The sequence below is a fragment of the Nicotiana tabacum genome, chromosome 15 (assembly GCF_000715075.1).
Source record: "Nicotiana tabacum cultivar K326 chromosome 15, ASM71507v2, whole genome shotgun sequence".
NCBI classification, from domain to species: Eukaryota; Viridiplantae; Streptophyta; class Magnoliopsida; order Solanales; family Solanaceae; genus Nicotiana; species Nicotiana tabacum.
The window spans coordinates 29,704,794-29,721,909 of NC_134094.1; positions in this window are offsets into that span (position 1 = coordinate 29,704,794).

Here is a 17,116-nt window from a genome sequence, read left to right on the forward strand (position 1 = left end):
CTAGGTTACTTAGGTCTCACGAGTCACGAGCAAGCTTAGTAGAGTCTGAAGTATCGGTACAGAGACGTCTGTACTTATCTTTCAGAGGCTATGAAGTTTAGGAACAATATCACTTCTTTCTTATTCTGTCGTGCGATTCTATTCTATAACCGATGATTGAACCATTCTATTTTTATTCTCTCATAGATGGTGAGAACAGGTAATACATCTACCGACTGACAAGGACCAGAGCCCCCGGTGGCAACTATGACTAGGGGTAGAGGTCGAGGCCGAAGTCGTGCTAGGGGCCGAGGCAGAGGCAAAGATAGAACTCAGTATAGAGCTCGAGCAATAATACATGTTGTAGAACCTCAGGTGGATCTTCAGGAGGAGGTTCCCGTTCACACTGTACCGGTTCGACCAGTTCAGGTTCCGGAGGGATTTATAGCTACTCCAGTGCTTCAGGATGCTCTAGCCCGTTTGGTAAGTCTTATGGAGGGCGTGGCCCAGAATGGTACATTTCCAGTGGCACCAGCCATCTCACAGGCTGCGGGAAGAGCACAAACTCCCACTACTCCTGCTCCGGAGCAGATGGCTCCCCAGAATCAGGCTCCAGTAGTCCCGCCAGTTAGGGTAGTTCAGCCAGCTGTTGCGGCGCAGGCCGGTGATAGGCCCGCCATGTCTTCTGAGGCCTTATTGAGACTGGATAAGTTTACTAAGTTCTTTCCAGTTCACTTCAGTGGTAGATCTTCTGAGGACCCACATGATTATCTTGACTGCTGCCATAAGGTATTGCGGACATGGGTATAGTTGAGACCAATGGGTTTGATTTTGTTGTATTTCAGATGACGGGTTCTGCCAAGAGGTGATGGAGAGATTTTATATTGACCAGACCAGCTGGATCGCCTACACCGACTTGGGAGCAATTCTCACGGCTATTTCTAGAGAAGTTCCTCCCTATCACATTGATGGAGGATTATCGTAGGCAATTTGAGCATCTCCAGTAAGGCAGTATAACTATTACTCAATACGAGACCCGTTTTGTAGATCCACTACTAGAAATATATGGTTTTCCCATGGCTAAATCAGTGGGAAACTGGTGCAAAAATCGCTTGGTCGGAAATATCTTCCCAGGGAAGAGGTGAGAAATTTCCCACGGTTTTTCCAGAGAAGATTTAATAGGAAAAATAATGAAGTTTCCCACCAACAATCAGTGGAAAATATTATTAGTAATTTTTATTAATTTTAATACATTAGCCAGGGAAGTGATGAAAAAAATACATGGGGATCTGGAAATAAAGTATGAACTTTCCCACTGATAACTATGGGAAATATGCAAGTTCTGAAAAATAAAGTATGAACTTTCCCACCGATATCCGTATGAAATATGTAAATTCTAAAAATAATAGTATGAACTTTCCTACCGATATCAGTGGGATAAATGCAAATTCCTAAAATAAGTATGAACTTTTTCACCGATATCAGTGGGAAATATGCAAGTTTTGTAACTAAGTGACGAACCTTCCCATGGATTTAGTGGGAATTCCGTGGAAAATCTGAAAATTATTTTTGTGCACAATGCTGCTTTTTATAATGCACCACCTGCCAAACAAAAAATATAACCACCAACAACCTAAATACAATTAAACATTCACACATAAAAATCAGCATCTTCCGATCCATTTCATTAATTAACAACCAACCAAAACTGAAAATACTAGAAACCAATAATGCAACTAAACATTCAAATAAGAAATTCAGCATTCAATCTTATCCAATTGATATATAATATCCAACATCATAGTCCCACCCAAAATCAGATTAATAAAAAAAACTACTCCTTAGTCTTGTTAGAGCGCGATGGAGAACGTGGTAGAGGAAATGCACCAGATGCTAAGAGGGAGTTTAGTTGGGTCTTGAGGCTTTCAACGTCACCAGTAACACGTGCAAATGCAGCATCATTTTGCCTCATTTCTTCCTCCCTCCGCCTATCTTCTTCCTCCCTTCGCTTTGCCTCCTCCTCTCGCGCAGTCCTTTCCTGTGCATACAACTCAGTGATCTCTGCTATTCTTCTATTCAATAGCTCAAACTCATCCTGATTAATTGAGGACCTTGAGGAAGAAGAACCACCAGATCCAAAAGACCGACGACTAGAACTAAACTCGGATCCAAGGCCATAAACTCTTCCCTTATGTACGCCACCAGCCGCCTTAATCCACAAGTCCATAAAATTCTCCTGGATGGTTGAATTGGCTTTCCTTGATCATCAGTTGGTTGGCTTTGAATGAACTCCTTCAAGGATTATTTGAAAGTATTTTGCAAAAAAGTTACAACTATTATATGAACAAATTTAATTAATAAAAAATATTAAAAAGTAACTTGAAATCTTACATAGGTTGTATCGGCTCGTGGCTCGATCCAAGTTGTCTTTGTTCCATTCTTTAGCTTCTTCATATGTGTATACTCAAATACCTCATCTTGAGTAGCTGGTCTTTTTAAAGACTTTTCCTGTTAAATAACACATGAAAAAAGTAAAATTAAAGTGCTATGTCCATGAAACTTCAAAAAGATAAGTTAACTGTTCTCAAATTAAAGTGCTATGTCTATGAAACTTCAAAATTATACTGAAATTTTAACAACTTACCAATTAGTTGAAGATGCAATTTCTTTGTTTTACTGATTATTTAAAACTTGGGGTTTGACTTTATTTCATGCTTTGTCTACATTGATTATGAAAAACTATTTAACAGTAATTAGAGGGAAGAAAGTATTGGTATGAGTTCACCCAGTAGACAGCGGATGTATAAGGGAGGGGATGCTAACAACGTACTTATAAAAGTTCTTTTTTTCTTACCTAAGTTGAATTAGGTTTTAAGACGTCATGATTACCAGTTTCTTGGTTGTCTTCTTTCTTATCCTTATCATGCTATCATTAAAAAAAATTGTGTTTGCATTTCATATGTTATGCATGTAATGAAGTTCTTGTTTCATTTTAGATGGCCAACTAGCAATTAGTGTTTGTTTCATAGATTTACTTATAGTAATTACCTTATAAGTAACTTAATTATATAAACACAGGACTAGACTAGTATAATAAACACATACTAATCTTCTTCGATGAGCCCCCATACTTATTGAACCTCCCGTGTGCAAGGAGCCATCTTTGTCAGACAAACGGGCTGCCTTTGCCAATTCACTTTTCTTTTTAAATTCCACGGAGGTCCAATACTCAGTTAGTTTAGTCCATATATCCTCACTAATCCAACCTGGCATCTCTTTCTTATCTCGAGCTTCTCAAAGCATATCAGTCAACCTATCAGCGCATTTCTTAAAAAAGATGCCTCGTACCTCAGCCTCACGTTCAACTGGCCAAGCACACTTCATCTGCAAATAATTAATTTGTTAGATTAGTTAAATATGAATTGAAAAATGAAATAATTTATTTTACCCTAAATTCATCAAACATCCTGTCCCTAATGTTCCATGGAACATCTGACCAAAACCTTCAAGGTCCATGATAAAATAAACACATTAATTCAACCACAGCTTTTGTAGCGTGAGTACAAGGATGAAACCTGCATTAAATTAAACATGTTAGAAACTAGATTTATAATTAATTAGAAAATAAACAAATAATACTTACCCATCTCCATCGGGAATGATAATCAACCTCCCGAGATCATCTAACCTTCCAACATTTGGAGGATCCTAAGCATGTATAGGAGGCTGTGTAACTGAATCACTATCAATGCATGGAATGTCGGAGGGCTATCTATTCCAATATTTGGAGGATTCTGAACATGTATAGATTCAGATGAAGGCATGAAAGAGTGCTTTGCAGGCCGAATAGAAGATGTGGGCATGCTAGGAGTAGAATAAGAGGGTATGACGGGGGAAGATGATGAAGGAATAACGGGAGACGATGACGATTGAATGCCATGGGATGGAATGACTGGAGTAGATGATAGGGGTATGGCTATATTAGGCATGCGCTACCCGTCCCATGCCTATGGTCCATGAGGCTTTTAACTTACTATTGGGGGTGGTTCTAGACTCTACTTAGGGTGCTCAAAAATGATAAAACTAGGCACGCATTCAAAGCATATAGGACTTCACATAGAATCAATATATGGCTCAAGTTGGCCTCCACACATAAACATCAAATTGCACACAGGCTGATTCATACGTTAGGTGACAGACAATTTCAAATTAGAACACGTTAAAGTTATTAAGTCCTATAGACATGGTCTCTATGTGGTTCTGATTTCCAGTATTGCACATGCAACGTTGCAACTTTAGGCTAATGTATTGGCAGGTTAAAGGTATTGCATGTCCTATAGGCTAGATTTCTAATTATTCGCACAATGAGGTGATGAAACTATCTGAAAGCTTAGAATTAATAGCGCTAATTTTATAAAAATGCTTCTTAGGCGGGTGACAATATCTTATAGGCAGAATTTCTAATGGTCGGCAATCGAATCTGATTTTATAATACGTATCCCTATAGGCATGTCATCTAAGTGTGGCAGTACAACGAAGCAGCAAAGGTAGTCAATTAATTGGTTAAGAACCTACAGTCATGATATCTAGGTGAGCAATGTAAATAAAGCAATAGAAATGACTGACTGATTGATTAGTTGAAGCCTTATAGACATGGTATCGAGATTAGCGAGGGATGTGTTATTGCATCCTACAGGTATGTTGTCTAAGTGTGCCCAATAGTATTCATGGAAATAGGTATGGAAAATATGTGAACTAAGATTCTTTGAATAGTGTATAAATGTTAGACGGGTTAAGTGAAGTGTGTAATTTCCTATAGGCATGATTTCTATTAGTGTATAGAATCAACGCGCGTCAAATAAACATCAAACAATGCAATTATGTCCTGTAGACATGTTTCTACCTGTTCATGCAAGAATAAAGATACCCCAACCTCCCCTTTTACTAATTCCCCCATTATTCGTTATTACAAGTTATTACAGGCCCAAATGGAATAATACAAATTCAAATATGAATAGTTACAGAAGGAAAGAAATATAAGCCCAATAGAATAGTGATAGGCCCAACATGAAATAACCCAGTGTTGTTTTCTGGGACTTCAAAAATTTTCTTTCTACGACCAGGAGACCCAAATCCCAAGCTCATAGGAATAATAGAGTAAGTCTGAATCCAACGCCCAAGTCCAACAACATATATGACCAAACACCAGTCCCAAACGAATGACTTACACCCCAATTAGATGTCAAACTTGACCACACAAGTAACAAACTAAATGTTGAATTAATTAAATAGAGTAAGAAGTCCACACACTTAATTCTTTGGACTATAACATTAATTCTCACTAAGACATATAGACAAAGTCATATGACATATTGGCAGGGCACACATAAGGCAAGTTCATGTTTGCATTTTAGAAACTAGGGGACATGATTGATCATCATGGGATAGCAAGTTATTTCAAATGAGGTTCCAAACGAAACATGGTCAGAACTAGCCTAAAGCCACTTTTAAACAAAATGTTTTATCATGAAAGCTAGGAGATTCAGTAGAACATAGCCTAAACATGAAGGTTCTAACGTAAAAATATAATCAAAACATCTTAACAGAATAAGATCATGATCGAACAATCTCTTAACTGGACATGGGAGAAGTTTAATAGGCTAAACATCAGTCGCAATACAAGAGGCATATCAATCTTAGAAGTAAGATAAATAGGCATCAGATACAACAATAGTTAACCACATATAGAAAAAGCTAGTTGTAAAGTTTATTATAAAGGTTTAACTAATACTGAGGAATGTCAACAAACACACAATAAGACATAAATTGCACAAGGATAAGTCGTAATGAATGGTAGAACACCTAGAGGCAGCAGGTTAGGCATGAATGATTTAGTAGAATATTTCCAGACTATCATAACAATCCATAACAAGGAAGAGAAACAAACTTAGGATTGACCTCAGGTATCAACATAACACAGCAGGATAAACAAATTTAGGAGAAGTAGAGAATCATTCATGCTAGCACATATGCCAAATTCATCTCACAACTAGAATCCAGGCAAGTTCAGTATCGAGACATAGGAAAGACCTTAGACCAAGTGGAGTTACAAAAAAGGGGGCATAGTAGAGTAGTGCTTCATAGAAGTTTCAGGGACATGAATTAGGAGAACACATAATACAACCAAAGAGAGTAAAATTGTTCTGGCCAAGGAGACTTACCAGTCGCGAATAATCAAACAAGCAAATAAGCAAAATAGTTCCAGTAATACTTCAATGGCAAAGAGAGCGGCAGAACCCCAAAGTTTTTAGTGTATCAAAGTTACCAAGCGTCTCAGATGCACCCAGGGCAATGCTCACACTGAGAGAGATTGAAATAGTCAGAGTCCGGTGGTCTTGGCTTTCATCCGGCCAAAATTGAAGTCTCAGAATAATATAGAATGAGTGAGAGAATAGGGATAGTAACAATAGTCAAAAATAGTAGTTCCAACTTAGAAAGGGGAAAGGGAAATGGGGTTTATATAGCAGTAAATATCAACACACAAAAGAGGAAATATAGTCAATCGAACACAAATAAAAAAGAGAAGCATGCAAAATCACTCAAAATCAATTTAGGAAAAATTGTGTAAACCCTAGTTCAAAAGGAGAGCACAAATAGTCAAAAATCTCACTGAATCGGACCCATATGGCATGGTAGTGAGTGTATACAGATGAAATATCGTCCACATCTCGAAGGGTCAAGCCGATTTCCCTTGATTCAGAGACTGGTATTTGCCAAAAATAGAACAAGTACTAAGTAACACCATAATCTTGTAAATAACAACGAGGTAACACGTAAAAGGTAAGTAAATCACAGAAGGAATCCATGATTTGATCGGATTTGGAGAAGGTTGATGAAGGCGGCTAGGGTTTCTGAAGGAGGGAGGAAGAGACACGAGAGAAAACGGAGGTGGCAATCTTAGGGAAATGGGGATTAGGGTTTGGGGTTGGGTAATTAAAAGTGGTAAGGTAGTTGTGGGCTGTTGATCTTGGGAAATGAACGGCCAGGATTAAAAATTGAGCGGGGCAGGTTGGTTTAACGGGTCGCGACCGCGATTGATTAAAAGGGTCGTTTGGTTCGGGAAAAAGGGATTGGGCCGTGGATTTAGGGCTTTTGGCCCATTAAATTGGTACAAAAATTGACCTATTTTAGCCTATCTTTTAAAACACCCAAAATTAATTAAAAAAAAATTGTTAAAACATCTAATAAATAGCAAAAAAATATTATTTGTGAAATCAAATAATAACTCAATGTTAAAAAAATATAATTTGCTATTTTTGCATAAATAATATAATAAACGTAATTATTTGTATAATATTAGCTATTATTGCAACTAACATAACTAATATGTAAAAATGCAAATGTAATTATGTAAAAATGGGATAAAATATTATAAAATATATGGGGTTATAAATAGTTAATTTGGATTATTAGATCACCCAAAAATAATTTGAAGGGATAATTAATTAATATTTGAGTGATTAAAATGCAAGAAAATAAATTTTAAAGATTTAAAAATTATGAAAAATTACAGAAAATACGTATATGACTCTTGTAAATTGGTGATGATGCAAAAAATTATATTTTAAAAAATATATGTGATATTTGTAAAATATGAGGGAAAATTGGGTATCAACAACTGCCCCTCTTTACCCGGGAATGATGAAAGATTTGTCGGGTAAAGCAAATGATGAACAATTTTATCTGAAATGAGTGAGGATGATGTGTTTTTGAAAAAATGGGGGTCGAACCCTAGTTCTTGAGTTGCCCACATATCCCTGGTGTTACAGTAATCAAGCCGCGTGTAGTTCTGGATCCAACGGCGAACGAAACTGATGGAGTTGTTATAAGAGTGGTCGTGTGTTTCGAAAAAAGGATCTCTTGGATAAGATAGTGTCGTGAGTAACAAATAATTTTGGGTAGATCTATGAATGTGAATTTTAATGTTACGGATATCCGAGATAAATGATCGGGCAGTTACGGAACAAAGAGTAATCAATTGTCATTGGTTATGTTTGAGATAGACAAAGGATGTGAACATTGTGAATGGAAACCGGAGCGAGAAATGCTCCCGTTTGTAGAACAATTACCTCCCGAGTTACCTTAGCAAAACTTAAGACACGATGCACGCGAATATATAGGGTTACTGCAAAAGTTTAAACATGATGAAAATTCCCTTCGGACCATGAGAGTTGGCTTTGGACAATGAGGATGATATCTTTATACCATGACATCCTGGTCCATGAAGCGTATGATAAGGGATTCGCAAGCCATGAAATGGTGTCCTCGGGTCATGAGGATGATGCCTCTGGACTATGCCGCCTTTGAATAATGATGTACAGTTTTGAGAGATCCTTAGGCCATGGCATGATGTCTTCGGGCTATGGGGATGATGCCTTCAGACTATGACACCTTCAGACAACGTGGCAATGTTCAGCCCATGAAATGCAAAGATGCGGTGATGCTTAGTTGTATGCGAGAATGAGACAATGCAGCGTCTAGCCTTATGCAGTAATGGGGACAGTGCTTAGCCTTATGCAATGTGATGGAGACATTGCTTAGTCTCATGCAAAAGAAGGCAATGCTTAGCCTTATGCAATAATGGAGGCAGTGCTTAGCCTCATGTAATTTGATGGAGACAGTGCTTAGTCTAATGCAAAGGAAGGTAGTACTTAGACTTATGCAATAATGGAGGCAGTGCTTAGCCTCATGCAATATGATGGAGACAGTGCTTAGTCTCATGCAAAGGAAGGCAGTGCTTAGCCTTATGCAAAGGAAGGCAGTGCTTAGCCTTATGCAATAATGGAGGCAATGCTTACCCTCATGCAATGTGATGGAGACAGTGCTTAGTCTCATGCAAATGAAGGGAGTGCTTAGCCTTATGCAATAATGGAGGAAGTGCTTAGCCTTATGCAATAATGGAGGAAGTGCTTAGCCTTATGAAAAGAATGATGGCGAAGATTAAATGTGAGAAATAAAGAGATCCTTAGCTTGACGCATTTGTACTAGGTGATATATGTGGGTGAAGATAGCATTCTTGTTATGTATTTGTGGGCATGTTTGTTACATCCATTATGCATGCATCCAAACAAAAATTGTGAGTTTCTGGGGAAAGGTTGGTATGTGCTTCTGATTCCTCATTTGGCCTTTGCTCCTTGACTTGATCCCTTGTTCGAGCCATCCCGGGTAACACCTGGCTACTATAGAAATGAAATATTCAAAAATATACACTTGTGATAAATCATTTGTGAAACATGCAGTTATTCAAAATATGTGTTGGTGCATAAAACAAATAATTGTGTCGAATCGGGGATTGTGACACGCTTTGAGACAGTGCAACCACGTCAACTCGGAATTTTGAGGACCCTCCTCAAAATTCTGCCCCAGTTTAATGCATATTTCTGGCGATTCACTTCTTGGCGATCTTTGATGTAATAAGATTGTCAGAACTCAAAATATTGCCCCAGTTCCTGACCATAGAGGGGAATGAAGATTTTATTATGATGTGAACGAACCCACAAGGATGCCTACGTATCCCCTTTTAAATGGGAAATGTAATCTTAAATATAATATCTCTTGACTGCGTCTGAATATATAGGTTTTGGCAATATTTCTCCATCCATCTCTGCGAGTATAGGTGCTCCTCCTGTCAGTACTTGGTGAACCATCTAAAGGCCTTGCCAATTCGGTAAGAATTTCCTGTTTGCTTCGTCTTAATGAGGGAAGATCCGTTTCAACACCAACTGCCCCGGTGTGAATTGCCTCGATCTAACTTTTTTGTTGAAATCATTTGCGATTCTATTTTGGTAGAGTTGATCGTGACACATTGCGTTCATCCTATTACCATTAATAAGAGGTAGTTGCTCATATGGGCTCCATACGTATTATGCATCACTGAGCTCAGATTCTTGTATGATTCTTAGGGAAGGAATCTCCACCTTGGCAGTTATAACAGCTTCAGTACCATAGACCACTAGATAGGGGGTTGCCCCGATTGACATACGAATTGTGGTGTGGTACCCTAACAAAGAAAATGGTAGCTTCTCATGCCATTTCTTGTAGTTGTCCACCATCTTCCTTAATATCTTCTTGATGTTCTTATTGGCGGCTTCCACGACTCCATTCATTTGCGGTATGTATGTCGTAGAATTCCGTTGCTCGATCTTGAATGTTTTACACATGGCTTTCATCAGATCACTGTTGAGATTGGCGACATTGTCGGTAATGATTGACTCAGGTACTCCAAATTGTCAAACAATACGATCCCGAACAAAATCTGCTACGACCGTCTTAATCACAACCTTATAGAAAGCGACTTCAACCCATTTGGTGAAGTAGTCTATAGCTACCAAAATGAACCTGTGTTCGTTTGAAGCAGCGGGTTCAATTGGTCCGATGACATCCATGCCCCAGGCAGAGAAAGGATAGGGTGAACTCATAGCATTGAGTTCGTTAGGAGGCACTCGTATCATAGCAGCATGCACCTGGCATTGGTGGCACTTATGTACATACTTGATGCAGTCTGTCTCTATAGTCATCCAGAAATACCCTGCCCTTAATATTTTCTTGGCCTAAACAAACCGTTCATATGAAGTCCGTAGGTTCCGGCGTATTTCTTTGAGCAATCTAGATGCCTCCTTGGCATCGACACATCGCAGCAACCCCAAGTTAGGTATCCTTCTATATCAAATTCTTCCGCTCTAAAAGAAATGGTTGGCCAATCTTCGGAGCATGCGCTTCTGAGTGTGTGTAGCATTCTGTGAGTATTCCCCTTTCTCCAAATATTCCTTGATATCGTGGAACAATGGGTTTCTGTCAAACTCTTCTTCAACATGAGAAAATAAGATGGCTGCTTACGAATCTCTATCGGGATAGGATCAATAAAATTCTTGTCTGGATATTGTATCATGGAAGATAAGGTAGCCAGCACATCTGCGAACTCGTTATGAATCCTCGGGACGTGTTTGAATTCTATCTTCGTGAACCTCTTAATTAGATCTTGTACACAATGCAAATACGACAATATTTTCGTGTTCTTGGTGGCCCATTCTCCTAATACTTGGTGTACCAACAGATCTGAATCTCTGATTACTAGCAACTCCTGAATATTCATGTCGATGGACAATCTGAGTCCCAAGATGCAAGCTTCATATTCTGCCATATTGTTGGTGCATGGGAGCCTGAGCTTGTGGATACCGGGTAGTGTTGACCGGTTTCTGATACTAAAACAGCTCTGATTCCCACTCCTTTGAAGTTTGCACCCCCGTCAAAGAACATCCTCCAACCATCATGTGCTTCGGAAATATCTATACCTATAAATGACACTTCCTCGTTGGGAAATACGTCTTCAATGGTTCGTATTCTCTGTCTATGGGGTTCTCTGCCACGTGATCAGCCTATGGTTGCCCCTTGACTACCTTCTAAGTCACATAGATGATGTTGAACTCACTGAGTAATATCTGCCACTTTGCTAACTTATCCGTAGGCATGGGTATCTTAAAGATGTATTTTAACAGATCCATCCTTGATATGAGATATGTAGTATATGCATAGAAATAGTGTCTCAATTTCTGGGCTATCCACGTCAAAGCACAACAGGTGCATTCCAACAAAGAGTACCGGGCTTCATAAGGTGTGAACTTTTTACTCAGATAATATATCACATGTTCTTTTCTTCTGGTTTCATCATGTTTTCCCAAGATGCAACCAAAGGCTCCGTCAAACATGGACAGATACAGTAGCAAATGTCTTCCTGGCTCCATGGGAACCAACACGAGTGGCTTAGACAAGTACTCCTTGATTTTGTCGAAAGCCTTTTGACATTCTTCGGTCCAGCTCATCGCAGCATCTTTCCTTAGCATTCTAAAGATTGACTCACATATCACCATTGAATGTGCTATAAAACGGCTGATATAGTTGAGGTATCCTAGAAAACCCATCATATCCTTCTTATTCTTTGGCGGCAGCAAGTCTTGAATAGCTTTGATTTTTGAAGGGTCTAGCTCAATACCGCGGTGATTGACGATGAAATCCAGTAACTTCCCGGAAGGGACTCTGAAAGCACATTTTGCAGGATTTAGCTTTAGGTTGTTCTTTCAAAGTCGGTCGAAGGACTTTTTCAAGTCCTCTATGTGATTCGAACCTCTCTTAGACTTGATAATAACGTCATCCATATACACCTCTATTTCCTTGTGTATTATATCATGGAAAAGAGTAGTCATGTCCCTCATATACGTAGCCCCAGCATTCTTCAAACAAAATAGCATCATTTTGTAACAATATATCCCATATGGCGTTAGGAAGGCTATCTTTTCGGCGTCTTCTTCGTCCATCCAAATCTGACTGTATCCTGCGAAACAATCTACAAAGGATTGGAGTTCATACTTGGCGCAATTGTCGATCAGTATGTGTATGTTGGGCAACGGGAAATCATCCTTATGACTTGCTCTATTCAGATCTCGATAGTCAATACACACTCTCACTTTCTCATCCTTCTTTGGAACCGGCACAATGTTGGCTAGCCAGGTTAGGTACTCAACCACTCAAAGGATCTTGGCTTTGATTTGCTTGGTAACCTCTTCCTTTATCTTCAAACTCATATCTGGCTTGCATTTCCTGAGTTTCTGTTTTACCGGCGGACACATGGGGTTAGTAGGTAGCTTGTGAGCCACTATGGGCATGCTTAACCCAGTCATGTCGTCGTAAGACCATGCGAAAATATCCTCATATTTCCTTAGACACCTGATATACTCTTCCTTCTCTGACGGTGACAGATGAATGCTAATGTGAGTTTCTTTAACTATTTCAGAATCCCCTAAGTTAACTGCCTCAGTTTTTTCCAAATTGAACTTTGGTTTGTTCTCAAAAGTATCTACCTCTTTGACAATTTCCTCATGTATTATATCATCCTCCAAATCTTCTGAATCACTTTCCCTTGTTATGTTGTCTCATTTCATGTCATAATAGTAGGTTCATCGGGATATGTAATAATTACGCTGAAAAGAATGTAGAAAGATAATAATAAATAAACAAAAACAATAATACATTAATAAAACTTAAAATTGTCAACAAGTATGACTCGATGTCTCAAGTAATTATTTCAAACAAAATACTGAAAATGTATTAAATGCCCAAAACAATTTTAAAAGTAAATCATGCTAATTTCGCCAAAGCTACCCAGGTACTCGGCGAGCCCGGGATGGTATAGCAGTCCAATTCTTGAGAATTTCTCTTTCTCCCACCATCTGAATGGTAAGGTCTTCCTCCTCCTCCTCCTCTAAAATTGCACCGCAGTCCATATCTTCCTTGTCCAGAAATAGATTCCTCATGCCGGCTAAAACCTTATCTTCCTCAAAACCCTAAATCAGAGCAGTCTAGCAAAATATTTGGTGCAGCGGTGGTATAGGTTGTTCCAATTGATAGTAAGCGGCACGCCACGACGGTGTCCAATCCTGATATTCTTGCACGGTATATTCATACTCAAGGCCAAAGGTTGTGCCATGATATTGTGGTCGTACCCGTTCCTTGATCCCTTGAAGTTCTCTGCCAAGACTCTTTCCTGGTTCATACCCCAGTCACATCAGTATGTTTTCTATCTTATTGCTTCTCCATCGAACCTTCTCAATTGCATTTAGTCTCTCAATGTGGTGGTATGTTTCTCCTCCCAATTTCCTTTTGTTCTCGATAACCGGAAATAGTCTGGTTAGTGTAGATAGGGTTGCTTCCGTCTCCATGAATGATCACCTCTTGATGATTCCACTCAAACTTCACAACCTGATGCAGAGTAGAAGCGACTGCCCCAACTGCGTATATCCATGGTCGTCCCAATAACAAGTTATAGGTGGCGGATATATCTATCACTTGGAATTTAACATCGAACCAGGTCGGGCCCATCTGCAAATCAAGGTTAATCGTGGCTCTCTGAGATCCATCTAATGCCTTCACATTCATGTTTCCCATCTGTATCTCGTGTAAGCCTTTACCCAAACTTTCAGAGTAGTCAGCGAGCATACGTTCAAGCTCGAACCTCCATCTATCAGAACCGTGGCGATGAACTTATCTTCATATTGCACAGTGATGTGCAATGCTTTGGTGTGGCTCAACCCCTCTGGTGGTAGCTCATCTTCGTGGAAGGTGATCTTGTGGCTTTTCGGTACCTGTCCTACGATATTGGCCATTTCCCCTCAAGTGATACCGGTAGGCACGTAAGCTTTACTTAATACCTTCATCAAGGCATTCTTGTGCGCATCTGAGTTTTGCAACAACGATAAGATGGATATCTGGGTGGGAGTCTTGTTCAGGTGATCAATGACAGAGTATTCCCTCGCATGTACCTTCCTCAAATATCATCAGTGCCTATTTCCAGGACAGGCGGATTAGATGTGGTCTCTTTGCTTGTTCCTCCAAGAATCTCAGGTGTATAAACTCTGCCAGTACTGGTTATTCCTTGCGCAGTACCTGTCTTCTCCATCTTGCTTTTCCTTTTCTTCTTGCCTCCGCCACATAATACCATGGGACGACATCAGACTTATAAGACGGTGTTGGAGCTACCATCACAGTGAAAGGCGTAGCTACCTCGACTTCAAACAGTTCCTGAGTTTGCACCATAATTAGCAAGAGGGTGACATGAGATGTTTTAGGAGCATCGCCCTCTCAAATAAGTCCTATGGATCAGGATTAGGGTTATTACAGACATTGGGCACGGCCTCTTTTACTTGTATAACTTTAGTGTCAATCAGTGTCTGAATCTTGTCCTTCAACATGCGGTATTCCTCAATGGTATGACCCTTCATGCCTGAATGATAGGCATAAGTTTTGCTGGGGTTAACCCACTGGGAAGGGTTCTCAACAGCAAATGTAGGAAGAGGGGTAACGTAACTAGTGGCCTTTAGTCTCTCATATAGTTGGGCTATGGGTTCAGCGATTGGGGTGTATTGTCTAGGAGCTCTGTAGTCAAAGTTTAGTCATGGCTTTGGGTAGTTTTGGCAGGCGGGTGGAGGCGAATGGTAATATGCAGGCTGGGTGTTATAGGTATGGTAGGTAGTGGCAGGGTTTTGGTATTTTAGAGGTGAGGGTTGATATGTGGGTGGAGGTGTTTGGTATGTAAGGGGAGACTTAGGGCCCTGGGCTACCATCATGGCATCCACTTCTTTCTTCTTTGAGATGCCTCCTGATTGCAAGGCTTTGTTTGTGGCTTGCAATGCTTCGAAATTGGTCACCATTTTTCTCTTAATTCCTTCTTCTATCAATTCCCTTAACTTGATGATATCTGAGAACTTGTGATTCTTAATAACTATCAACCTCTCGTAATATTGTGGATCCTAGGCTCTGACAAAGAACTTGTTCATTTGTTCTTCTTCTATTGGCGGCCTCACCTTGGCGGCCTCTGATCTCCAACGAGTAGCATAATCGCAGAAGGTTTCTGTCGGCTTCTTCTTGAGGTTCTAGATATAGAAAATGTCTGGCATGTTCTCTGTATTGAACCTAAATCTATCCACGAAATCTGATGCCATGCTCACCCAATTCGCCCATTTCTTTGGATTCTTGCTGATATACCAAGATAATGCGTCTCTTGTAAGACTTTGCATGAACAGTTTCATGTGGATTTGTTCATTCTTACCCACTCCCACAAGCTTTTCATTGTAGGTTCTCATATACACCATAGGATCACCACTGCCATAAAACATCTAAAACTTGGGAGGTTTGTAACCCTCCGGCAGTTCTACATCTAGATGGATACACAAGTCTTCGTAGTTTAAACCTTCAACACTCTAGACTCTCCCTGCTAGTTTCTTGAGTTCCTCTTCCATGTTTCGAATGAGAAGGTTCTTCTCGGTCAGCTCAAGTATGTATAGGATTTGTTGCGGGGTATGGGGTAAGGTTTCCACGTATCTCAGGTTGCCTTGGTATGCTCCTGGAACTTGGGTATACAGGTGATCATTGATCGAAGTTTACGGATCAAGGGTGAGTTGTGGTGCATTTTGAGGGGTGTGATAAGTGGTGGTTTGTGGATACTGGGTTGGATGATGGTGTTGTTGTTGAGGAGTTTGCACTGGTGGCGGGTTTTGAGGAGGTGCGCGATTTTGATACTCGTGAGTGGTGGGAGGATTTTGTGGAGCTATGGGTGGTGGGTTCTGGTTTTGGATGTTTTGTGATGGCGTTTGGTTCTGAGTGGTTGTGTTTTGCTGGTTGATGTCAGGAACATTTAGAGTATGGGAGAGGTTTGCGAGATTTCAGACCTGCTCAAGCTCACCTTGCACCCCTAAGATTTTCTGTTCCAGATGTAGGACCAACTCATTATGTCCTGGTGTACTTTTTTCGTCCCAGGTTTCAACATTCTCTGCTATGGTAGCATTATCTTTTCGGTTACCACTTAGATCATCCATCTTCCCTGCCTTTGCCTTTGCTTTTCAGGTCGCTAGGTGGAAGAGGAGGTAGAGGACCTCTGGATCTGGTGTGGTAAGTTGATGATGCCAGAATGCACGAACCAACCTTTGGGAATGGGAGTAATCAAAAGAAAAAAAACAAAAGGTAACCGAGTCACTAAAACGAAGTAAAAGAGTGTTTGCAATATTTAAGCAGATATCACGTAAGATCATGCACTAATTCATGTGCTAAGTTGGGGACCTCATTATGCCTAAAGTAGGCCTAAGCGACACATAGACTTGGAGAAATTTCATGCCAACATTGCCTCATTCCATTAATGCGAGAATAAGCCGAATCAATCTCTCACTAAATCAAAATACTTAATAATAAAGTTACTAATGGCATCAAGCCTTATTACATCGAAATCTAATGAAATCTAATCTAAAAAGCAATAAAGAATAGCATCTCCTAGTCTACTTGGTCCCCGAAGGACCTTCTCCATGCTTGGCTCTTTTGACTCCATCAATCACATTTCCCAGATAGCACATGTCGAGTAGCAAGTAAGCCATTGCCAGCTTCCCTCCTTCATCAGGATCCATGACTTGACAATCTCAAAGTCTCTTTCTCATCTTTCCTTCTAGCTCATCAGTAATTGCTCTAGATGCTCGAACCTCTCAGTCGACCTATTTGCAACTTCCTTCCATTATCTGATCGCCTACATATCCACCTTATG